The following is a 25,766-nucleotide window of genomic DNA, read 5'->3' as shown; positions in this document are numbered from 1 at the left end:
CTCTACATGCCTTGCCCTGATGTCCAGGTTGTTTCTCAACTGGATGGAAACTAAACGCCTAAGCAATCTCAAGGTGTTGTGGCAAGATGCCGATCCTATGTTTATGGCCATGACCACTCCTAGGTTGTCTGACCACAGGGTTATTTTCAAATTTTTTAGCTGAGATTTCCATATTGTTAGGGCGACTATTATGGGGAATAGCTCTAGGAAGGTGATGTTCTTGGTGATCCCTAGCTCCAACCACCTGCATGGCCATTTTGCCGCACACCACTCCTTCCCCAGGATGGCCCCAAAACCACAGCCGCCTGCGGCGTCTGTAAATAGAGAGATCTCCCTGGCAACCACCCAGCCGTTTCTCCATATGAGCTGGCCGTTGAATTCCTCCAAAAAGGAGTCCCACATGGCGAGGTCTCTTTTGACCCCGCTTCCCAGTCTCACGTGATGGTGTTTCTCACGCAGCCCTGCTGTCAACCGGTTCAGGCGCCTGGCGAACACCCTGCCTGCTGGGATAACTCTTGTGGCGAAATTGAGTTTGCCCACCATGCTCTGCAACTCGCCTAGGGTTGCTTTCTGTCTGCCCAGCATGGCCCTGATGTCTGCCTTTAGCTCAGTTACTTTTTCGCGCGGCAGCCTGGATGTGCCTGTGACCGTGTCTAATTCTATGCCCAGGAATACAAGTGAGGTGGTGGGCCCTACTGTCTTGTCTTCTGCTAGGGGAACTCCCAATTCTTCTGTTAGTGTTTGGAATGCTCCCAGGAGGCTGGCGCATGTGGTTTCCTCTGCCCCGCCTATGAATAGGAAATCATCCAAGTAGTCCATTTTTCCCCCTGCTGGGTGCCTGTTGTGGAGTGCCCATTCTAAAAATGTACTGAACCGCTTGAAATATGCACACGCAATGGAGCAGCCCATTGGCATTGCTTTATCTATGAATGTCTGCCCCTCGTGTTGGAAACCTAGCAGGTGGAAACTGTCCGGGTGCACTGGCAGGAGCCGGAAGGCGGATTCAATGTCAGCCTTCGCCAGGAGTGCCCGCTTGCCTGTTGTTCTGATTATGTCTATTGCGTCGTCTAGTGTGGCGCAGCCCACTGTACACGCTTCTACTGGGATTGCATCGTTTACTGATGTGCCCTCTGGGAAAGAGAGGTGGTGTATTAGTCTGAACTGACCAGGTTCTTTCTTTGGCACCACCCCTAGTGGTGAGATAATTAGGTCTGTTGGGAAAGGGGGGGAAAGAGGGCCCTCGATGCGCCCCATCTTCAATTCTTTGCTGATTTTTTGACGGATAACCAGGGGATGCTCAGCGGCTGATTTCAAGTTCTTTGTGGTCCCCCCAGCTATCTGCCCCTTTATTGGGATAGGGAAACCTTCCTCAAAACCCTTCACAAGCGTGAGTGCATCGCATTTATTGTGGTATGCGTTGGCTAGCTTCCTCAGGGTGGTTGTATTGATTGGTGATTTGGCTAATTTGAAATTCAACTGGTTGGTCAGCGCTCTTGGGGGGGGGGGTGGTCATTAATGCTTCTTTTTCCTATCTTTTTTGTCTGACTTGTGTCTGCTCTTTCTACAAGTGGAAGCTGGGTGATCCCCCCCCCCGCAGGTGGAGCAGCAGTGTTTAAATTTGCAGTTCTGCCCCCAGGAACACTCCTCTGTGTCAAATTTCCAACATATAGCCTGTGATCCCTTTTCGCCTTGTGGTTTCGCGCTATGCCAGGTTCTGTTCTTCTGGGGCGCTTTAAATTTCTCGTGTCTCCCTTTGCTAAAGCCATTCCGAAAGGGCTGGTCCCCTCTTCCCGCCCATGCGTTAACTTCCCTTGCGACCATCATGTTGTGGATGTAGCTCGATACATCCTCCTGGTTCCACTCCATTTCTGGGTGGGCTTGCATTTTTAGTCTAAAACTTTTATCGTATTCTAGCCAGGCATCCCCAGGGAATTGGCGATGTGCCTCGTGAATCTTGGATTCGTAAAGCCAGAGGTCCGCTGCGCAGTGAGGGAATTTCTCTACTATGACGCAGGCCATTATCCTAAATGCGTCTAGCCAGTTCTCAAAGTTTCTCTCTTTTCTAGCCCTCTTCCTTTCTCTTCTATCATCGTCTTTCTTATCGCATACCGTGAGGTCTAGGCCCTCCAGCTGGATTTCTAGCAGTGTAAAAATATCTATGAACTCTTTTCGCCATATTCTTTCTTTCACTGGGAATGGGATAGCAGTCGCAAGGCCTGCTGCTTTGGTTGTCATGGAGGCGGGGCCCAATGAGGGCCTTGCGTATGATTCAGGTGGGTTACCTGTATTGGGCGCAGTGGTTCTCGCTGGCGCTCCCCAAGCCGACAAGGGATCGCTTGGGGTGGGGGGCTCTACTGTATTTATTGGGGTGTTTGGATGTCTGCCCATGGGTTGGGTCCTGTCTACATTTGACCCTGCCCCGTCCCCCCGCAACAGCAGTGGCACCAGTGACTTAAAACATTCTTTGATAATTGCGCTTATATGCTCACCCTCTGCTGGTGCGCTTGTTCCGCACTCCGTCGGTGATGCCGCTGCCTCGACCTCTGCGTTCTGGATCACGACCCTTGCTTTCTTGGTTGGGTTGCTTGCTTGCTTCCCCTCCGCTCTTCGCCGCCTGCTTGGTTTCTGTGGTGGGAGAGCTGCTCTCTCCGGTGTCTTCTCCGGCGGCGATGTGGTGTCCTCCATGCGCTCAGTGGGTTCCCTGCTCTTGTCCTCCATGCTTTCCAAATAGTCCTGCTGCTCTGCTGCGTGGTCCTCCTCCATTTCGCTTAACTCAGGTCAGGGTCGTGTGGCACAGATCCTTGTAAACAGATATGTGCTGGTTTTGGCCCCGGGCTGGGATTCAGCTAATTACTTCTTCTTTGCGTTGCCTTGATACTGGGAAAGTGAGTGCTCGTGCTGCAGGGTCGCGTCGCGCTTGTGCGCGGTCCCCTGCAGGCCCTGAAGAGTAAACTTGCAGAGTTTTCCGGCTCCTGGCGTTGTTGTTAGTGCTTGCCGGCACGCTGGGGGTGTGTCCGCTTTTCCGGCTCCTGGCGTTGCTATAGTGATTGCCGGCACGCTGGGGGGGTGTCCGGTGGCGCCCGGGGTCGCTTCGCGTTAGGGAACACGGTCCCCCGAGGCGAATGTGGCATTCTTTTGTTGTGAGCCGTGCGCTCTCTGCCGGCACGAAAGGATTTGCCCAGGGGTCGCTTCGCCCGTTTTTTGGGGTGTTCCTCAAAATACCCGTTCCTCGTTGGAAGCCGTGCGCTCTCAGCCGGCTCGAACCACTCGGCCCAGGGGTCGCGTCGCGTCACAACCATGCGGTCCCCCTAGGCGCTGGTGCAGTCCTGTGGTGCGCGCCGAGCGCACGGTGCCGGCTCTGCGAGTCTGGCCGGGGTCTAGCTTTCGACCCAAAGCCCCGCCGCGACGGTGAAGCTCGGGGGTGTGACCAGTGCGCTCGTTGCCGGCTCGGCCGAACCAGCCCGGGGTCGCGTCGCGTTGAAAAACGCAGTCCCCCAAGGCAGTTGCTGGCGCTGTTCGACTGAGCCGCGTGGTCGGTGTCGGCACGGACGAGTCACCCACCCACCTGGGGTCGCGTCGCGCTGCTAGCGCGGTCCCCCTAGGCAGGGCCTCTGTGGGTGCTAAAAGTGACCGGGAGCTACCGCTGGACGAGGAGTGTATCGCCGTACCGGGGCCGTAGGTGCCTTGATGTTCGATGTCTCTTCCTTCTTCTTTCTTTGGTGGCGCGCGTTGTCCTGGCCCAGCTGGTCCTGAATTTGGGGGGACCTGTAGGACGCGCTCCTTAAATCCCCATTCTTGACCCCCCCCTCGCCTCCCTAGGGAGGTTTCATTGGTGGGTTTGAAAGTTGCAACCCCCCTGCTATTGGAGGGGTCGTACCTGGCCCACTCCCCACTTTATGGTCACCCTGGGGGGGAAGGGGGGCGCGACGCTCCTTTGTTGGGCGCGCCCTCCCCAAACCGGTTAGACCGGTCCCTTTCGGGCCAAGGCGGCCGTTAAGGCGCTGGCCCTTCATGCCCCCTGCGGGGGCGGCCTCTGCACAAACGATAAAGGATAACGAGGTGGCCCGCGCTCACCGAATCTCTTTAAAAATATCAGTGTTCTTGTGTATAAGATCTAACCACAACAGATAATGAAATGGACTAGGCAGTCCATGCATAACTCACCCCAAGAATCGATAGCGTACAATGCAGCACACATAAGAACACATCTGCCAACGCAACAATGCCAACTCAGTTCTGCAAGTGAGCCAGAGAAGTTTGTGTTTCAGATCCGCATACCTACGTCCATCAGAATATTACTTATGCACTCAGAAGGAAGCTTTACCGTGTTTACCCTTTGTGAAATAGATATATATATATATATATATCCCCCTTCTGAGTCTGCCTGGACTTTAATGTATTCATTAATGCCTTGCCACCCATCGAACCATGGCTGCTTACAATATGCCACGGATTTCCAGCACAGTACCATGGTGAGAATGTTATCAATAATTACGACTGCACAGGATCAGCATGCTGCCAGGGACTACCAGTAGTTTCCAGGGATTACCACCATTGTGCCCGGGACAGTATACTTCTAGGGCAGTGGTTCCCAACCTGTGTTCCACGGCCCACAAGGGGTCCGTGACACATTCCCAACGGATCCGTAGGAAGGCAGTTCTCCAGCTGGGGCCTTTCGAAACACGTGCGTGCATGTTTAGGGTCAAGCGCGCAAGCGCTCTGGCCTATTGTAATCTCTGTGGACTTTTCACCACGACCACTACTGCTGTTCATTCTTTGTTGTGCTCGTCTTAAATGCTTCATTTTTACTGATGCATTTTGTGACATGTCCCTCCTTTGAATGCAGAGTTCCCTCCCAGGCGATTTGACGAAGTGAACATTTTTGTTGTACATCACACTACGTCACGCTTTCTCCGGTTAAAGCGTGCTATGGCCCCTCCTCCAGTTTCGGTTTGCCTTTCATCCCAGCCACGATCCTTTCTAGACATTCACGCAGGGAGCCAATAACTCTTGCGCTCATGGCGGCCTTGGCGCTTTGCTTATGGTCAACAGTTTTACTTTTCATTTTCACATTATGTAACAAGAAAAGTACAGTTAGGTATTTACAACGCTAATAGCTGTAACTCGAGCAAATGCGATATCCTTTGCATTGCAAATGCTCGTTTTATATTTATTACTTCCTTTGTGCAGCAGTTTTAAAGCACTGCAAAGTTCCTTTTACATCCATCAGCTTTCCAGCAAAAATAAAAGCGTCAAGATAACTCTGGTGATTAATGTACCTGCTGGAGAGAGATAGGAGTTTTGTCTAGTGGCACTTTTGACTCATCTAGGGTAGGGCAGATGGTTAATATACCTGCTGCAAAGAATGTGTATCATGCAAAGAACAGTATTTTATGTGCATAGCACAGATGCTTACTGCTTCTGTCACCGAGATTCTTTTGTTACTGTGAAGTTCATAAGTTACAATGGTAATCTAGTACAGTGAGCTATGAACTGCCAAAGAACTGCATGCAACAGCATGGCAAAAATTAGAAAGTTATGTTTTTTCCCCCCATATTTTTATTTTCCTTATGCTGATAAAAAAAGTCTGCTTATATAGAAATACATTCTTTTTAAGTCAACAATAACCACTGTTATGTTCTGAATCCTGAGTTTGTGGGTCTCAATACCAAGCACTCTTAGAAAATGCCTACTAGTGTGGATGACGTGAGTCCTCCACCCTGAAGTCCCCTGTAAAGTGCTCTGACACCCTACACTTGCATGAGAGATGCTATAAAAAAAATTTATTACAGAGGCTTTGAAGCGATGAGGCCCTTATGGGTTTGCTTCCTTTTCCCACTATATATGTTAGGGAAAAAGCTTTCTCACATCTTCTGTAACTAAAAAATAAAAAACAAATTGCTTGGGAAATGTAGAATCTGACTTCAGAATTAAATTTTCCTGAATAAAATGAAATATTGAAAAGTTCATCACCGAGATGCAGCGCCAACCTTCCCATTAAAAGTTTTCAATTTTTGCATATTTTTTTTCAATATAAAATAATTATATCTTTAGTAATTAGAGTATTTGTTTGGTGTGTACTTGTTTGTGTATTTTTTGTGAATTACTGTTTAAATGTTTGAAATTTTAATCATACTAATTGCTTGGGGGTACCCGGCTTCCAGTAGTGATTCAGTGGGGTCCTCAGGAGTCAAAAGGTTGGGTACCACTGATATAGATTAATAGAGTACATGGGCATTAAACAGCAAAATTGCAAAGTCAATATGAAGGAATTTGAAAAATTAAGTTGATGTCCTTATCCTGATACGTGGGTACAGTGCAAGTACAGCAAATGGAATCAAGTATAGAAGATTGCCACCCTTAAATGGTACAACACTACTAAGAGCAGACAAAAAGAGGGCATGCATTAGGAGCAAAACATTTATATTCCAGAGTCTAGAATATCGCTTCACCTACATAAAACTTCATTTTGAAAAGTTCCAATCTTCCCATTAATATGTTGGTTTTAGCAGATTATTAACTTGTGAAGTAAATTAAATTTTTAATGATTTAAGTATTTATTTGATTTGGACTTGTTTCTGTATTTCTGTGTATTGTTTTGAGGTTCAGATTAAAATTACTTAGGCAGGGGTCCTCAGTTTTGAGAAGCAATTCATAAGGGGTCCACATAAGTCAAACATTTGAGAACTGCAGATTTAAACTCCTTTGTTTGAAAGGATGTACTATACTTGCCTTTGCAAGAGCTATTGGCTTTGTCAAAGTCTTTTAACAACACGACCACCCAAAGTCGCAGCAAAACTCTAAGCATATCAAAGTTGTCTTACGAGCACTCAGATTTATCGCCTACCTACTGAAATACAGTTATGTGAATGAAAATGTTAACACCTGATCATGAATAGGCTAAAAATGGAGAAAAGGGGAGTCATCACCAACAAATTGGGGTCACTGAGAGGCGTGTGGCCAAATATGTGACATCTGGAACCTGCATCATTCTAAGGTCGCCCTGCCTCAGATACAACGCCCAGTCACCAACCCAATAGAAGCATGACAGGTGATGGGAGGCTCTGGAATAACTCCAACGCCGCAAGCATCTCTATCCCAGTATCTTCACGAGCCTTAGTGGGGATGTAACCACTGCTCGGCTGCATTAAAGCAGTTGAAATTGTTGACATAGTTCCTCATGTGCTGAACTGGTGCATTGGAGCTGGCTTCGAGCACGGGTACATCGACATAGCTTTACAGGTTCTACAGGCAAGACAGAGCCATAACCTAGCTTCGAAGCACTCAAAGGCAAGGATGATTGGTTTACCATTTAGATTTACAACACAATCTCTGTATTTCTACTTTATAAAAGGGTCTGGGACCAATTACTCTATGTGGCACATTTTTCTGTACATATGAAAAGAGTGTAATAAATACAAGTCTGTGACTTCCAGTCTACAATTAACCATCTGCAGCTCATGTGTGGTAATTAACCATTTGGAGCATGTTGTGGCACTCAATGCATCTCCGAGGGGTGCCATGTATGCATTTTTTTTTTTTTTTTACACATTATTAGAAACAACCGGACAAGTGCAATGTGATTTTAAATGAGAGGGGATGACAGAATAGGTAAGTGACATCCGATTTCAAATGAGGGAGGACGGCAGTCTCACCCCAGATTGTTGTGAGGCATAACCTCTGGAGTTTTCAGAACAAGTAACGTGCCCAAGCAACAGTTCACCATGTGTTTTTTGCATAAAACCACATATCATTAAGCACATGTAAGAGGCAACAAACGGGACGTTTTCTCGAACCAATAAACAGCGGTCCTGGTATTAACCTGGCTCCTGCACTGATGCTCTGCTGCTGCTGAGCTGAAAGAAGGCATGCAGACGCCATCAGTGCTGCTTGGCAGGCACACTCTACCTTCCCAGCTGTGGGAAGAGTAAGTAAAGCGTGCACACCCTCTTTACTTGAACTCCAGTTAAAGAGCACACCCCACCCTTTAGCACGCACATGCATCCTTCCCTAAAATATCAAGACTGAGTCCATACTTCCTAGATAGGCTCATGCTAAAGCCAGGAATCTCAGTAGCACCTCGTGTCCACATTTTAAACTAAGTTAGCTCTGTGGCTGCAAATGGGGTCAGCCCCAGAGCATCATTGCACGCAGTGATTATTATTGCATCTCCTGTCAAATCAATAGGGATAGTGGTATCAAGCAGGGAAGGGGATGAGGGATGGGGCAAGAAACAAAATGCAGGAGGGGGTGGGTAGAACGGGGCATCAGCAACAAAGTGGGAGGAGAGAGGGACAGCAAGCAACAAGAGGGGTGGAGGGAAGACCAAAGACAGCGAGGGGTAGGGAGCAAGCAACAAACGTGGGAGAAGGGTGGGAGGGAGCAAGCACAAACACTGATAGCCAGAGGATGGTGGGAGGGGTATGGGACAAACAGACAGGGATGGGAGGAGAGGAGAGCGGGATAAGGAAGCAACACGAGGACAGAGGGTGGGAGGGGGGCCTGTAAACATATGCACTCCTACGGAGTCCAATAAGTCAAAGAAAAAAAAAGTACATCCAGAAATGCAGGCCAGAGGAAGGACAGTGGTTGCGGACAGGAAGCTGTACTTGGTCCCTGCTCCACTGAATGGATTGACACACAGAGAAAGTGAAGCTTGGAGGCGCTAACCAATGAGAAGCAAGGAAGTGAGTGATGTCGAAGGCAACCAATGGTAAATAAGGGCGGGCTCCAATCCTTTTTAAGCCTTTCTTTAGTTTAAAACAGATTTTGCAGGCAACAGCGCATACTCTTTCAAAGCGAAATTTAAAAAGGACAAGCTGGAAGATTTAAAAAAATACAATAGATCCTCTCAACCAGGAATACTCTGGTAAAGAAGTGAAGAGAAAATTGCAACACTGCCAGACCTTACATGTCTATTATCAATATGCATAATGTGCATTAAAAACCTGACTAAATGAGTATGCAGCACATTACAATTATTTGTATATTACACTTAAAGCTACAATTATTGAATGCATAGTAAAGCAAAAAACGTAGCCTCTGTAGATAAATTGAAGATCTGTATAACTCCAAACGTCCTAAAATTCACAATTACTACTACACCATAGAGTTCAATAAGACCCATCTCTTTTAATCCAAACACTATCTTATTTCAACTTTAACCTACAAGTTGTTCAGAATATGTTATTAACGTGTTTAACTGAAAAGAAAAAAATTACTCCAACAAAAATGCGCTCAGATTTCGATTTTTAATTACAATTATCCACATATTAGATTAAAAAGTAGATGCAAACATCTCTTTGCAACTATTATGCATAAGAACAAAAAGTTGATTCCAAGACTTCTTCCAAGTTTTATGAGCCACAGAGTAATTGTATCAAGATTTTATGCGAAGGTAGCTGTGAGTTTTTCTTCTTTGGTATTGTGTGAAGGCGTTAGCTGATGGTTAAAAGCTGAAATTCACAAGTTGAAAACCTGTGAAGGTCGACTTGTTCTTTAAAGTGAACTATACCAGAACAAACTGGAAATCTACAACATGCGTTAGCAGTTTGTATATACTTTCAAACGCAATCTTAATTACAAATTTGTGTTGTTCAAATAAACCTCTATTTTCCAGGTGTCAACAATGTAGGTCAATTAAGCAGAGGCAAACAACACAGCTGAAAAAGGACTTAGCTATGGTTTGGTGCAGTGCACTGGAGCCTGGTGGTATGAGATTTACACTGGACCAAAAACTTTGCTTGTAGTTGCCAATTGACAACTTACATTAAAGTTGTCTTTTAGTACGCTACTGGGTGGGGATAGCCTTATTTTCTTTGATTAAATTAGGGCCAAGGCAACCAAGCTATACCATTTTAGGAAAAGTAGCTTTTTAACGAGCTTTTTGGCGTTGCTTTTTAACGAGCATGATCTCTTTAAGAGTTGTTTAACATCCGGCTTCCAAAAGAGTTTGACAGGCATGTTTTCAGAATAAACCCCAAAACCCAATCACCTAGCCCTGATGCTTTGTAATTAGAAATGGCAAAGTGAGTACAAACTCCACCAAAGAAAAGCAAGAGAAAGTGTTATCAAACAGTTAATGCTTGCGGGAGGACACATGGTAAACCGGGTTTTAACAAAGAAAGTAGGCCTCACTTATTAGGCCTATTTGGCTTTGCCAATCTTTTTAGCCATGCTATTCAGAATCGCAGCTGCTGTGCAGATTGTCTATTAAAAAAAAGTGTGATGAAGCAACTGCAACGTCATTTGGTAGGCGCACAGATGTGTTCAGCACACGTGCATACCTACAAATTGACAAGAGCATTTTTCTTCTTTCTATTTAAGGATCTGAGATGGATCAGTCAAAAAAATGTAGAAGTGCTTTTTTAAAATTCAGCACGAAAACCCCTACATTTAAAAAAACAACAACTTTGTATTGACATTTCCAAACCAACAGGACGACAGCAGCATCCCCCTTGCCAGACGCATGATCCCACTTTGAGGGTTTTATAATGACCAAAGGAGAACGTTATAATGCACTGAAAAGAAGTATATATACATACACATGTATACAACGCTATACTGGCCCCTCATTCCATTTACAGGTCTCATTCGTGACGCCTGGTATCATGTGTGTCTTGAGAAATCATCCGAGGTTTGTCTGGACAAGGATTCAATGTATACCTCTCGATTGTGGCCACTCCAATATTTCGTGGTGTTTCTGTGCGCTTCCCCTCGCTCTAGACAGGTCTCTCCAGTACCGTGCAATGAGCCATACCCTTGGCCCACATTTCCACATGAGGGCCACCGCATCTTTCCATTCCCTCGCCACACCTTGCTTCCCCACCAGCAAACCCAGCCACAGTAGTGCCTTCTGGTACCTGTAGCAGCACTGGCTGATCTTCTTGCAATCCCAATCTTTTCAACAGACTACATCTTGATTTTCTGCAAAGGGGCCAGGTGTGACTGCATAATTAAAAATAAAAAGAAGCACTGCTAAAGACAAGAAGGCTGGCTTGTTTTTTGAGTATTCACTATTTTTTTTTTTTTCAAAAGTCTGCTGCAGTGAAAAACACAAAACAAAGCATGTTTTCTGTATACAAAACATCTATAAGAAATAATTGAATGGGCGGTGATTCCTTATTGTATTCTGTAACCATGCAGCACGCATCACAGCTTGACGATCGCTTAAATATTGCTAAGCAGGGTGACCGTTAACATTTATGCAGGCCATAATGAGCAGCACAAAGAAAGCACAACACATCCAGAAAATTATTGCACAACCGGCCATTAAGAAAGAATAAACCGCAACAGCAAGCAAATAAGGTTTTTAATTATTTTATTTATTCTTTGCCAACAGACTGGGTTGCAGTAAGCAGTATGGCATCAGCTTTTTCTTGGCAGCAGGGCCGGACTGGGAAACCAAAGCAGCCTTGGCAATTTTGTCATTCCAGCCCCCACAAAAACAGCAGTTGAGTGCAAGAATGAAGCACTGGCTGTCTCTGGGAGGATGGAAACAAGAGAGTGAGAGGATTATGTTGGATTCTTGCTTTTGTCACTGGGGTCGATATTGCAGCACCGTTACAAAACTGGCCACCAGCAAAAAAGAAAATGGACCCCACCTTTCCAGCCTACCGTGGAAATGCCCGATGCCAAGTATGGCCAGTCCAGCTCAGCATCAGTACGTATCACCAGTGACAACTTTAATTTAGTTCAGTAAAATGGGTTTGAGGTTCATTACTAAGAGGAACAACACACATTTACAATGCAACGAGTCTCACATTTCGTTGAGTTAGAGTTGTTAGCATTTTAAACTCCTAACTGGACTTTTCTTGCCACATTAATTGAAGAAAAAAAAAAAAAAACAGCGCGATTGCGCGGCGAAATAAAACAAAAAGTAGCCCAGAAACCATACAGAAAACATGGAGCCTCGTATGTTTTCAGTGGTTGGTCTGTGCGATCGAAGAGGGCCTAAAAACAGAAAAGACATGACGTATGCATGCCTCTCACTACTGAAAGCAGGCGGATTTTAAAAGGCAAACCCACGAACCAATGAAAGTGGCTGCTGTATCATGGGCGTGGTTAGAAGCCCAAAGAGATTACAGCAGGATCGGAGCGCTTTGCGCTGCACCGTAAAAATAGAGGCGGAAACTACTTCATCTAATATTCTCTATCAACTGTTAGATAAATAACCAAATAACACATTTTCTTAAAGTTCTTTAAATTAATTTGTCAATCTTTTAAAAATAAATGCAAAATGTAAGTAGCTCTCCCAGTATACCTTTGCTTTCAAGACACGTATGTCAATTCAAGTGTTAGGACTTGGCAACGCATTTTGATTTATTAATCTAACTATTTTACATTTTAACATATGTTTACCAAGATATGAAACTGCTGATGTGTACAAATTCACAACTCTTTTGTACATGTGTTTTATTGTGCACTGCTGACTTATTAAGTTATAATTCAACAACTAGAAGTAACTAGTTTGAATCACTATTTCTAAAAATAGAAAGCCAACAAAGAAAACCAATGAAAGTAGAGATATGACGATAAAGCAGAATTTAATATGTCCTGCTGAGGAAGAAAGCTGGATTACTAATTTCGGTCAACCAATGAGGCAAAGAAACAGCACACAGTTCACCAGAGAAGTTCTGCAAAGAAGAATTGCCAGCCCTGTACTTTTCAGAAAGCACATCTGGCTCCTGCTTTTTTCTCCTTCACTCTATTTCATACTGTCCCCGCTGATCTGGAGGTGCTCATGTGTGTTAAAGTGTTTTAGAATCAGGGATAATAAAGAAACACCCAGTGAGCGGAAAAGAAAATAACTTTCAAGACAGCAGGTAAATAGAAGGACAGGGACAAGCATTTGTGCATTTCCAAATTTCTAACCTCCTCCCCCCCAGCATTCATTTACTGTTCCCGATATTGCGGGATTAACCGCACCTCTGTTTTAGTTTTTTGGGCTGTATGAAAGAAGTAACTGGGGATTTTTGTTTTGCCTGGTGACAGATAGCTAGAGCATGGGAAGCAACCAGCACTGAAATGTTTGCAGTCCCAGTGGACTTACAGTGGAAAGCAGGCATTTGCTATAAGCCATAGTTAGAGGAGGCCAATAAACTATACTTCTCAACAAAAAAAGCAAGTCTTTAAACGAAATCATAAATCAGCAGATTGGAAGTGGCTGCAACCAATGTAGTGGGGCTTGTACATAGTCCAGAACTGCTCTATTTTCTCTTCGACTCTTGCCCATATTAAAAAACAAGCATTTGCAATGCAATGGGTCTCGTATTTGCTCAACTTAGAGCTACTAGCTTTATCAAGTCCTAAATGGACTTTTATTGCCACATAAAATAAATATGAGAACACAGTTTTACAAAAGCGACCCGATTTAAAGCATAATGCCATAAGCGTGAAGGCGCACATAAAATGAAACAGAAGTTCACTCACAGTCAAACATATCGGCAAATGTGCAGTGAGATCGCGATGCGTGGGAAATAAAAGAAAAAGTAGTCCTGAAACCATGTTGAAAACATGGAGCCTCGTATTTTTTCAGTAGTTGTCCGGTGCACTTGAGCAGGGCTAAACACCGAAAAAGGCATGACGTAAACATGCCTTTCACAAATAAAATCAAGTGATTTTTAGAAGGCAAGCCCAGGAACCAACAAAACTGATGGGCGTGCGGTGGGCATAGTTAAAAGCCCACAGAGAATAACAGCAGCATTGAGCGTTTGTGCGCTCAACCCTAAAAAAGCATTACCTTGCTCTCCCAGCTTTAAGACAACACTTTAAATCTTCTTTGAGCCTAATCCATTTCCACCAAGCTCAACTGAGCCAAACCCAAGGTGCGCACAACTCAAACATCGGTGATCGGAATAATTATGCACATCCCCTACCATTGTGAAGCCTGACAACATGCACCCGGGAGTGGAGAAAAGTCTGTGGCCTGGTGGTCGTGTGAAAAAGAAGCGCTTAGTTTAAGAGAGAGCAGGTGGTAGCGAGAAGGAAATAGAGGCTGGATGGACAGGCGTTGGGGTGCCACCACCTCAGCCTAACTATTACTTTATTGCACCTATTTTTCACCTGCAAGATGGCACTTTCAGATGACAATTATGTTTCATTGAAATTCAAAGTGAATCTGGTCAGCTGGGAAGCGAGAAGGCACGGGCAAAGTAGACATGACATATCTGGCCTGAGGACTATTCTATAACAACAAACCAGGGTTTTAGCGTCACACAAGCCCATCACCAAGCTTAACTAATGGCACCACAGCATCTATTGCACTCCCAGGAGACATGCTCAATTTGCTTCGTTTCTTGCACTGATACAGGGTCACCATTCACTTGATCACGAAATACAATCTCGGAAAGCAAAGTTTCAGGGACTCGTCCCAATAAATAACCCTTAAATTCTGTTAATGCAGCTTGTGCAAACGCATGGTATAAAACACCCCTGAAGGTAAAGAGGCCAAACCACGACGAGACAGTCCGCAGGCGGCAATAGTAGGTTTGATGGCACAAATCACTATGTATGAGCAGCACTTACTTTTGGAATCAGCCAGCAGTTAATAACAGCGGCCACCTGGTCAGTACACAGCACCAAGATGTGAGCAAACCGAAATGCCTTCGAGTATCCTACTGCTGTGTACCTAGGTGGTCATAAACTATTTACTGTGCGAGACACAATTGTGGCATCGTTTTGTAAAACACCAAAACCATACAATGCACCTTTCATGGTCAATTTTGTGTCAACTGCTGTGACTAAAAAGTAAACGTACGTGCTATTGAATTGGTCCACGTCTATTCTCCAAGTTGTTTTGGACACACTTTATATTTTAGCCGAGTAACCTTTCCCCTGCTGTCTAATTCTCCCTCGTTTGATGTCACAGTTCACTCTTGGAGCCAGACTTCTCGACGGCCACCACTGAAGTATGTCGGTAAATCAAGCAGTAGCTCCTATAAAGGTTGACAAGCGTGGAAACCTCCACCCCGAGGGATCTGAAGGCCAGAGAAGCCTCTTCTACGAGTTAACATGTTACCATGATCCGTGCTCTCAGCTGCTAAAGCAATTCCACACTGAGAAGGGATCCATGCTCGTTCTTCTCAAACTGAGCATAAACCCATACCTTCCAAGTGCCAGTGCCAAACGCAGACACAGAAAATAATGCTTTTTCCTTTTAGTAGTCGAGTGTGGAGAATCATATTGTAACTTTGAAATGTATGAGTTGTCAATGCACTGACAAGAAAATAGACTAGATGGCACATGATATGCACTATCGGGGGAAGGGCGAATCCTTAGGCAAAGTTTATGATGACTACAATCTATTCATAACAGAAATACCTCTATGCATTTACATGAATTATATTATTTAAATGTAAATACACTGAGGGGTAGTAAGAAAAGTGGAAGAGTTAGGCCACCTTCCTGCTGACTTCATTACTCCTACTCCTAAGGCTCTTCCCCATTCCCCAACCCCTGGGCCCCTTCCCTCCAAGAGTTGGGTGTGAAATATAATTCTTGTAGACGTACATTCAGAGGCTTCTATATTCATTTCTTGTCAAGAATGAGTGCATACATTGCAGCTAATGAGGTATGGGGAGACACTATGGTGAGATGTCTGCAAACAATGACAGTAAAGCGTGACAGGGCTGGAACAAATGCAGGAAATAGATTATGCCCCATAATTACCTTTGTGGTACATATTCACCTTAATTCGCCTTTTCTCCTTTGTCATCCTTTCATCTAATCAGTCAGCATATTCAGAAGGCACTAATCACAGCTGCAGATATGGTCATTTAAGAGGTGTTTTTCAAGGAACTTTCTAAAAGGCAGGAGTTGTTCAATAAGTCTTAAGCTCTTTAGAAAAGAGATCCAAAAGATGTAAGCAATATTGGGAATGGTTCTTTCCTCCACCGTGTTTCTTCTGTCTCTAGGGGGCCTACCATATTTTAATAAGGGGATAAGAGGGGTGTAAAATAAAAAGTTGCTAATGGGGCCTTTACCTGAACCTTTGGAGCAGGGTCAGGCTTATATTGTATCCAAGCTGCTACAGGAAGTCAATGACATTACACATCACTCTAGCAGGGGAATTCTAGGTCAGGCCTGGAGGCGAGGATTATGCCTTCTTTCTCCACTTTATCAAACAGCATCCAGATAAACAAAAAAACTACTATTCCCATGAAAACCTGGCAATCGGAGTACAAAAGAGACAAATCAACGATACAGAAGTTAAACCAATCAGGAACAGGCAGTCCCAAGATAGTCCGTTCACTATTTCCAGGATTCCTCTTTCTTCGCTGCTCGCAGCCAAGTTAAGTGAAATCCGTTATTTTCTGCTCGTATTTTGCATATTGTTGTATTTGCTTCTTGTAATGTATTGATTGTTGACATTATTTTAATTTATAGTTTGATTACGGTCACAGGAACGTTTTTCACTCCTTTGCATCCATCAGAAAACTGACGCTTGGAGACGCGCTGAGGCGAACGTGCAGCTTTGATTCCTGTCAGATTTTGGAATCTGAGCTGCGCGTCCTCCTTGAGCCGTGTGTGCGTCTCCTGGCATTTTACCGCTTGGAGAGTGACGCCCTTTTATAACAGGGTCTGTATTTGATAGGCACCCCATATTTCTTCCTGGGGTCTGTATTTTTCATTTGCTCTACACCTTGTGGGGTCATTATTTTGGGCATTTCTGCCCTTTTTGGGACATGGTCATAGAAAGGTTTTTTCCCCTTAAAATATTTCTGGGCACTGGGGTGTTGTGTCTCAGGTGGACACCCTTATAAGCTAGTGTGATTTCACACTCTTAATACTCATCTGACACCCAGCTCCCATAACAACCATTGTTATAATATATATTGTTCTATATATAGTATTAATAAAATATCTAAATCCAATAATATATATATGATGACATTTAAACAATGGAACTAACAGATGATGAGTTATTTGATGCGGTCGATGCCTCTATTTATAGAGCGGTTTCTGAGGCAATTGGGCCCCTTGAGGACAGACTCTCAAAACAGATTGCACAAGAGTGTGCTAAATTTACAACCTCTAGTCTGACTCACTCAGCACCACCTATGTCCTTAAATGACTCTCAATCTTCTACCACTCTACCACTAGGTTTTCATGGGAATTGTAGTTTCTTGTTTATCTGGCTGCTGTTTAATAAAGTGGAGAAAGAAGACATAATCCTCGCCTCCAGTCCGGACATAGAATTCTGAGTCCTTAATACAATTGAAACTTTCTATTATGATAGCTAGGAAATATTTCATTCTGAAGGGCCTCCAATTTCTTGATGTTCAATTTGTAGATGCCAGCCAGAAAGAAAAAAAGAGCAGCCTGTCTTTGCCATTATTATGGCCCTGGTAGTAGGAGATCTGTATTCTTAAATTAGAAAATAGGGTTTCTTCAAAACCAGCTTAGAATGATAAGTGCAAATTGCTACAAAACTGTTATTATTTTGGCTATCCATTGATAGAAGAGTGTTGAAAAGAAAAGTATCTTCAACTTTTCTTTGAGAGGAATTTCAGTGTCCCTTACCTTCATGCAGTGATCTGTGCTGACTGAGAGAACTCAGTCTGACTCACTGAGGCTCAACTTGTTTCTTTTCATCTAGCCTAAAAGTTTAGCAAAGACTTCTGCATGTTTACAGTGGTCAACCGCTGAATCAACACTATGTTTGTGCTAACTGTATAGTTTTAAAATTCCACCTGTAGGCCAAGCAAGACCTAGTAAAAGAGATAGTGAGGGATCCTGCATGTAAGTGTTGCAGAGGAAAAGAAATAGGCAAAAACCCTGCGCACAATGTATCCCATGGTTCAAGTTTCAAAGCGTGCCTGCACAACAGGTACTCTTTCTCTCCAAGAAGAAAAGAAGGACTACAGCCAGCGAAGGGTGGAGTCTGACACCCTGCAGTGTGCTCAAGAATGTTGATCGTGACAGATAGGACAAGCAGCATTACGAGGGTTGGAACTACTGACTCCTTTATTTTAAAACGTTTTGTGACTGTTTATAATGGCCATTTCAGTGCAGTGATAAGAAGAAAAACCTGAATGCCTATCTCCCAGAAGAGCATTTTGCTCAATGTAACCTTAAAGCTGAATAGTGACAGGTTTCACAAGCAAAAGCAACTGAATGTCTGAAATTGAGTGATAATTTTGATAGTCCAGTTAAAAAAAATAACTTAATAATGGTGTCGCCCAGGCTTCCTTCAGAGATGATGGGACCAACCCTTCTCCAGAGAAAAAAAATAATCTCCAAAATAAAAGGTCCCGATTTCTAATTACTCTCCTTTCAGCCATCCAAGATGAAGGGTTGATAGATTTAAAGTAATGCTCTCCTGTAAAGTAATTTCTTGTAAAGCGAAAATATCTAGAAACTGTCCAGTATGGACATTCCCAGATGGACTTGGGCTAGGTTCTTGTTTAGCCATTGTAGTTACAACCTTGTGCACTTTGTTCTGGAAGTATTGTTTCTAGACACAATTTCCAATTCACTTTAAGAGGCTGGTTTGAGATTACTACATTGGTGACTATGTGAAAAACATATCTTCTTGGCCTTCATACGAGTTTTAATAGGATTTTATAATGTATCTCAAGTTTGCCAGTTACCTATGGAAGGGTCCTTTTTTCGAGGTCTCGACAGATTGTTTAATTTCACCCAACAGTATATTTTATTCTTCTGTGTACCAATTTTGAGATTTATTAGGTCAATTTCTGCAGTGTATTTCACACAGAATGCGAAGTGTATGTGGACGTGGACCACTTAACCATTTGATGGACATCATAGTTTTGTGGTCAGTTATCTTGTTGTCTGAGCATGTAAACAGTATGTATTTTTCGAGTTACACATTCTTGTACTCCGTTCGGACTCCCCCTGCTGCTTCTTCTGTTCCTATTAGTCCCCCACTCTCTTATTTGCCTACTTTAGTTCCTATTCTAGATTTTCAGTTTCTGCAACTGCTCTTGGAAGTTCCTGCCCTATCAGCTTAATGCTTTGATTAACCAATTTGCATGTTTACTCTTTCTCTCTATTCCTCTACAATTGTTTTTTTGACCCTCACGTCCCCCATATTCCACTATTATTAAACAACCCATGCTTTTCTTCATTTCCATTGTCTATATCCCTACCCTAAGCAATGGATATCTTCCAGTTTTTTCCTGGATTGCACAACTGCCCTCACAACTTCCCAACTGGGAGATCCCAGTGTATCTCCCCTATGCAAATCTGATCTTTAAGGAGTTGCATTGCGTCTGGCCAAAGGCATTGTTGAAGGGTAAGTCTTTCTTTGGTGAATTGCATCTGCCTTATATGGGGGATCCTAGTAGGCCTTGGTGGGCCTATATTAGTTCATTGACTTACAGAGTGGTGGCCTAGTATTTCGTGGAGTTTACCTCTTAAAAGTCACATTCTTTGGGAACTCCAAGCTCTTTCACTAAGGAGGCTGGCTTTTTACCAGTGAGACAAACAGCGCAAGGAATAAACCAGAACCTTTTCTCTAGCACATTGCTTGCATACTTGCAGTGCAGTGGCATACACACATTCCTACTAACATAAATAAAGGAATCCCCACAGCTGCATCCTGGACTCACGGCCCTATCAATAATGGACTATACTAACGGATTCACTGAAAGCCACATTAAGGTTATAAATGTATTTATTTTTAAATTTAAAAAGTTAGATTATGTGTCCAGTTGCAGAAACTGGGTTTTAGACCATTTTAACACGTTTATCGCTGTACAGTAGTTGATATCTGCAAACAAATCGGGCCTGAGATGAAATCAGACTGCTGACATGGAATTTTGGAATTCCATTCTGTTTACAACTCGTTCAGAAGTCGCCCAGACCCCCTCTGACATATGAACTGTGTCAGAAGTACTGACTAGCTCATGTATAAAAGCCATTTGCTTGGATAAGATCCAATCTTGGCTGTGCAAAGCATTCCTTTCATTCAAAACGCAGAGATAACCCACCCCGGAAAGCTGAGCACGAACACAAAAGATTTGTAACCCTACTGCTGTCTTCCTGCCTGTTTTGGAACACTGTACAGCTTTCACTGGCTGGTTGTGAGGAGACAGTGAAACCGCACACACAGTGTATGCTATAAAACACTATAGTCTACAGCAGGCCGTAATAGCAGCCACGCACAGCAGGGAGACTACGAGAGGTGGGTTATTTCCCAGGTTCATTTCTTTACAAAAATTAAAAACCTAATTTTATCTTCCATAACTGTTATTTAAGGCATTAGACCTCATTTCTTACTTTAAATATTACAAAATGATCGTGTCATCTAGCCCAATTCTTAGCTACTGTTGTAGGGTGCATTTGAATAAAAATGTCATTCAAGTTTTTTAACCTGTCCAAAAGAAATGTTTACATTTCCATTTGTGGGCATAAAATACTTCTAGAAATACTCGAGAGTAAAATAGTTAATCCTAGTTGTGTGGAAGATCAACAGAGCACTGATGCTTTCTAGAAACTACACATTCATTCACATTTGGTCTGCAAAGCATATTGCCACATACCCAGTTTTCTAGGCGGTGCTTCGGGTGCATGGAGCTGCTGTGTGGACCTCCATAGCCGGGGTTGGGGTAAGATAACTGTACTTTAATCTGTGACTTGTTAGACTTCACCACTGTAGCACTGTGTGCAGTCCCGCAGGCAGATGTGGGGAGGGGGTAACAGAGTCGAGGATGGTCACAGTAATATTCACCATCGTATTACTCCCCAATAAGAACTGTTACCAGAAACCTCTTGACAATGGGCAGCTTGGAAAGGATTGCTGCAGAATTCGCGCTTGGACTTCTTGGGGTGCATGTGGCACATGGCATGGACTCATTTCGGCAGTTAGTCGAACGGTGTCCTTGTACGTGCCACACCACAGCGAAGTGATAAACATTACCTGAAAGACTGCAGAATAATACTCAAACTCCAGCTTTGCTTTTAAACTACAGACGCTGACAACTCTGAATACTAATGTACATAAAATGCAATTCTATTACGGTATTTTTTAAATAGCGGTTTTCATACTGTTTTGTGCAGGTCATTTGATCCTACTGACTGCTACAACTTAGATTTCAAAATGAAAAAAGTAATTGCGGTTGTAATGTTGTTGTTCTTCAATAATCTGAAGGGACTAGAAAATGTGTGCAATTCTGGCACCAGACAGATTTTCAGTACGCTCATTAACCCCTTCGCTGCCAGGCCTTTTCCCCCTCAGGTAGCAGGCCTTTTTTTTTGCTATTTGGAGCAGTTCGCGCTTAGGCCCTCAGAAGTTTTTGTCCACGCCAAATTTGCATCCCTTTTTTCCCCAACATCCTAGGGATTCTAGAGGTACCTAGAATTTGTGGGTTCCCCTGAAGGAGACCAAGAAATTAGCCAAAATACAGCAAAAATTTCATTCAAAAAAATAAAATGGGAAGCAGAAGAAGGCTTGTGGTTTTTTCCCCCTGAAATGGCATCAACAAAGGGTTTGTGGTGCTAAAATCACCAGCTTCCCAGTTTTCATGAATAGGCAGACTTAAATCAGAAAACACAATTTTTCAACACAATTTTGGGTCATACCCCATTTTTACTATTTTTTTGTGCTTTCAGCCTCATTCCACTTAGTGACAGAAATGGGTCTGAAACCAATGCTGGATCCCAGAAAGCTAAACATTTCTGAAAAGTAGACAATTCTGAATTCAGCAAGGGTCATTTGTGTAGATCCTACAAGGTTTCCCTACAGAAAATAACAGCTGAAATAAACAAATATTGAAATTGAGGTGAAAAAAATAGCCATCTTTCTCCACGTTTTACTCTCTAACTTTTCCCTGCGATGTCAGATATTTGAAAGCAATATACCATCACGTCTGCTGGACACTTCTGGTTGCGGGGATATATAGGGTTTGTAGGTTCATCAAGAACCCTAGGTACCCAGAGCCAATAAATGAGCTGCACCTTGCAATGGGTTTTCATTCTATACCAGGTATACAGCAATTCATTTGCTGAAATATAAAAAGTGAAAAATAGGTATCAAGAAAACCTTTGTATTTCCAAAATGGGCACAAGATAAGGTGTTGAGGAGCAGTGGTTATTTGCACATCTCTGAATTCCGTGGTGCCCTTACTAGCATGTGAATTACAGGGGATTTCTCAAATAGACGTTGTGTTTACACACTGTCTTCCATTTGGAAGAAAAAAATGTAGTGAAAGGCAAGGGGCGATAACACTTGTTCTGCTATTCTGTGTTCCCTCAAGTCTCCCGATAAAAATGGTACCTCACTTGCATGGGTAGGCCTAATGCCTGCGACAGGAAATGCAACATGGACACATCACATTTTTACACTGAAATCGGACGTGTTTTTTTGGAAAGTGCCTAGCTGTGGATTTTGGCCTCTAGTTCAGCCGGCACTGAGGGAAACCTACCAAAACTGTGCATTTTTGAAAACTAGACACCGAGCGGAATCCAATATGAGGTGACTTGTGGGGCTCTCACCAGGTTCTGTTACCCAGAATCCTTTGCAAAACCTCAAAATTTGGCAAAAAAACACTTTTTCCTCACATTTCGGAGACAGAAAGTTCTAGAATCTGAGAGGAGCCACAAGTTTGCTTCCACCCAGTGTTCCCCCAAGTCTCTCGATAACAATGGCCCAAAACTATATGTGGACACATCAAAATTATCAAATACTAAACTAACTGTTTTTGTGGGGAGGGGGATCTGAGTTTTTGGTCCTGGGCTCAGCAGCCATATAGGCAAACCTATCAAACCCAAACATTTCTGAAAACTAGACACCTGAGGGAACCCAGGGAGATTTGACTTGCGTGGATCCCCCAATGTTTTCTTACCCAGAATCCTCAACAAACCTAAAATTTAGCTTTAAAATAAAATCACATTTTCCCACATTTCTGTGTGGGATCACAGCACCTACCACCCAACGTTCCCCTCAGTCTCCCAGTAAAAATGATACCTCACTTGTGTAGGTGGGCCAACTGCCTCTGACAGGGACCCAAAGCGGTTCAAAAGGGCAGTTTGAAAGAAAAAAAAAAAAACATTTTTAGGCTGACAAGTGGGGCAGATTTTTATCGGTAAAGATGAGACAATGCTGGGTGGTAGGAATTGTGTGGATTCCTGCAGATTCCGTAAGGTTCAATCACAAAAATGTGGGGAAAATGTGTGATTTCCACAAGAGTTGGCGGTTTGCAGGTTATTGTGGGTAAGAAAATGATGCGGGGTGCATGTGAAGCACACCACCCTGGAATCACCCATATGTTTGGTTTTCAGATGTGTCTAGGTCTTGTGGATTTTTCTACATGGCAACGTCCCCAAAGTCCAAAAAGTGTAGCCCTCACCATTCCAAGGGGGACGATTTTGAGAGTTAGCCAAGCCTCTAATGGCCCAAATGTAAAACCAAACCCCCAAATAATGAAATGTCCTCTTGCTTGCCGTGGGATAACATGTTTTAGTGTGGGGGGGGGAGGAGAGCAGAAAGACTGTTACCCCCTTCAGTTGGGGTGGGGGCATAACCAGGCCCATACTGGTTGGTAGCCACCACCCCAGGGGTCAGATTGGCCTAATAAAAATAGGCCGAGCTGCCCCCCTTGGGGGCAGAAATGGTCTAAATACAATTTGCACCCCAGGGGAGCGACCCTTGCCTAAGGGGTTGCTCCCCATACATAAAATAATAAAGTAAACAAAAAAATATATATATCCCTGGTGTCTAGGGGTTTCTGCCCCCTCCCCCCCAGGAGCAGGTCAGCCTAATTGAAATGGCCTACAACAAATTTGCCCCCCAAGGGGAGTGACCCTTGCCTAAGGGGTCACTCCCCTTACATGAAACTGACAAAAAATAAAATCCCTGTTGTCTAGTGGTTTCTGCCTCCCTTGAGGGCAGACTGGCCTAATAAAAATAGGCCGATCTGCCCCCAAGGGGGGCCTAAATGGCCTAAATACAACTTGCCCCCCCCCCCCAAGGGAGTGACCCTTGCCTAAGGAGTCGTTCCCCATATATGAAAGAAAAAAAAAAAAAGTTAAGTAAACAAAACAAATATATATCCCTGGTGTATAGGGGTTTCTGCCCCCCTTGGGGGCAGATTGGCCTAATAAAAATAGGCCAAATGGCCTAAAAATAATTTGCCCCCAGGGGAGCGACCCTTGCTTAAGGGGTCGCGCTCCCCTCCTGCAAAATAATAATAATAATACATAATTCCTGGTGTCTGGAGGTTTCTGCCCCCCCACACCCGGGGGCATATCGGCCTAATAACAATAGGCCGAGCTGCCCCCGGGTGGGGGTGACAGAAAAGGCCTTAAAAACAATTGCCCCCCCTAGGGAGCAACCCTTGCCCAAGGGGCCGTTCCCCTTATTGAAATATTTATATTAAAAAAAAAAAATCCCTGGTGTCTAGTGGGCATTTCTGCTGCCAGATCGCCTCGCGATCAGGCAGCAGAAATGCTGAGAGAGACATGAAAGGAAAGGTCTTTCCTTTTATGCCTCTCCCGCCCCAGCTCCCGATCGCAAGAGAAATGCTTTAGCATTTCTCTTCCGGGATGCTTCCAGCACGATTGGAGGTGACCTCTGATGAGGTCAGCACACAATTTGCGTGCTGTCATCATACGTCACTGGGAGGGGATAGGAGGTCGGGGTGGAAGGGGAAGCGATTCCCCTTCCATCCCTGCCCTGGGGGGGGGGAGGGTGGGAGGCCCACGGACTAGCGCTTGCCCGGTGCAGGATGATCTGCTCTTGTACCCGGCACACGAGAACCGTGTGCGAGGACGAGACTAGCTCGTACGAGGCACCGTACCGGTTAAACTGGCACTAGAAAGCACTTTCACAATTTCTGTACTTTTATCAGAATTAACCACGTACTCTTCATGAATCGTACTTGCATAAGCATAAGATTCATCATACTAGTCTACATCTTGGTGTGAGTTGTGAAAGCCAGGAAACATAAGGAGCCCTCTTGCACATGAAATTGTGCAAGGTTGAATTATTTCCCACTGACTTAGAAAAATATACACATTCCTTACAAAAACAGTCTTTTCCATCAATGGACTAGAATGTTGATGAGTCTTCTTTGTAAAAGCCAGAGTTAGCCATTTAACCTGGACTTTAAAACGGTTTGGGCAATGTTAAACATTACTGCTTAATATGTCTTCCCATATCAGAGGGTATATCAAAGAACTGCAACATGTGTTAACACAGCCAGTAGCAGTCTGCAGTCTCTGTCAAATAAACAATCAAGCCCTCATTACAGCATCCTGCTTAATTGTGATAAGTGCAGTAGTTGCTATTACTGATTATATCGTGATGATGAGTGTTGTGATAAATATCAGCAGGTCAAAACCTGCCAATATTTATTGGAGGAAAAATGACTGGGATTTCCCAGAACATGCGGATTTAGGCGTTTACCGCATCCACATGTTCTAATCCATAAAAAAGCACAACGGGGTGGTAATGATTGCATCCAGTAAAATTCAGATTCTGTGTAGTCGTATTTTTTCAAAAGCTAAAAATAATACAGCAATTACTGAGCCGCTAGTAATAAGGGTGTTAGTCAGCAGAGACACTAAAACTCAAGTTTGTAGTGATGAGTACGGATATAGGTAATTTTACTTACTCAACATTACAAATGTCTCAGAATCAGAACTCCTATGGCTTGGGCCTTGAAATTTACCACTTCCAAGAAGCGGTGACACTCGGTCACAAGCAGCCCTTATCTTGTCTGCAGCGGTGGCTGCTGCAAAACGGAAAGGGAGGGGGGGGCAGGCAGGAGCCTCAGATGGCCGGCCAAACATACATGCGTACT

At 43.9% G+C, this 25,766-nt stretch overlaps 1 protein-coding gene across 20 annotated transcripts in view; it reads right to left on the bottom strand.

Annotated features, from left to right (window-relative positions):
* The window catches only part of PLEKHA5 (pleckstrin homology domain containing A5), a 991,819-nt gene that overhangs the window by 654,307 nt on the left and 311,746 nt on the right, over window positions 1–25,766 (bottom strand). The window lies entirely within an intron of this gene.

This window comes from Pleurodeles waltl, chromosome 4_1, assembly GCF_031143425.1.
Source record: "Pleurodeles waltl isolate 20211129_DDA chromosome 4_1, aPleWal1.hap1.20221129, whole genome shotgun sequence".
Lineage (NCBI taxonomy): Eukaryota > Metazoa > Chordata > Amphibia > Caudata > Salamandridae > Pleurodeles > Pleurodeles waltl.
This window is presented reverse-complemented; position numbering and strand designations above follow the sequence as displayed.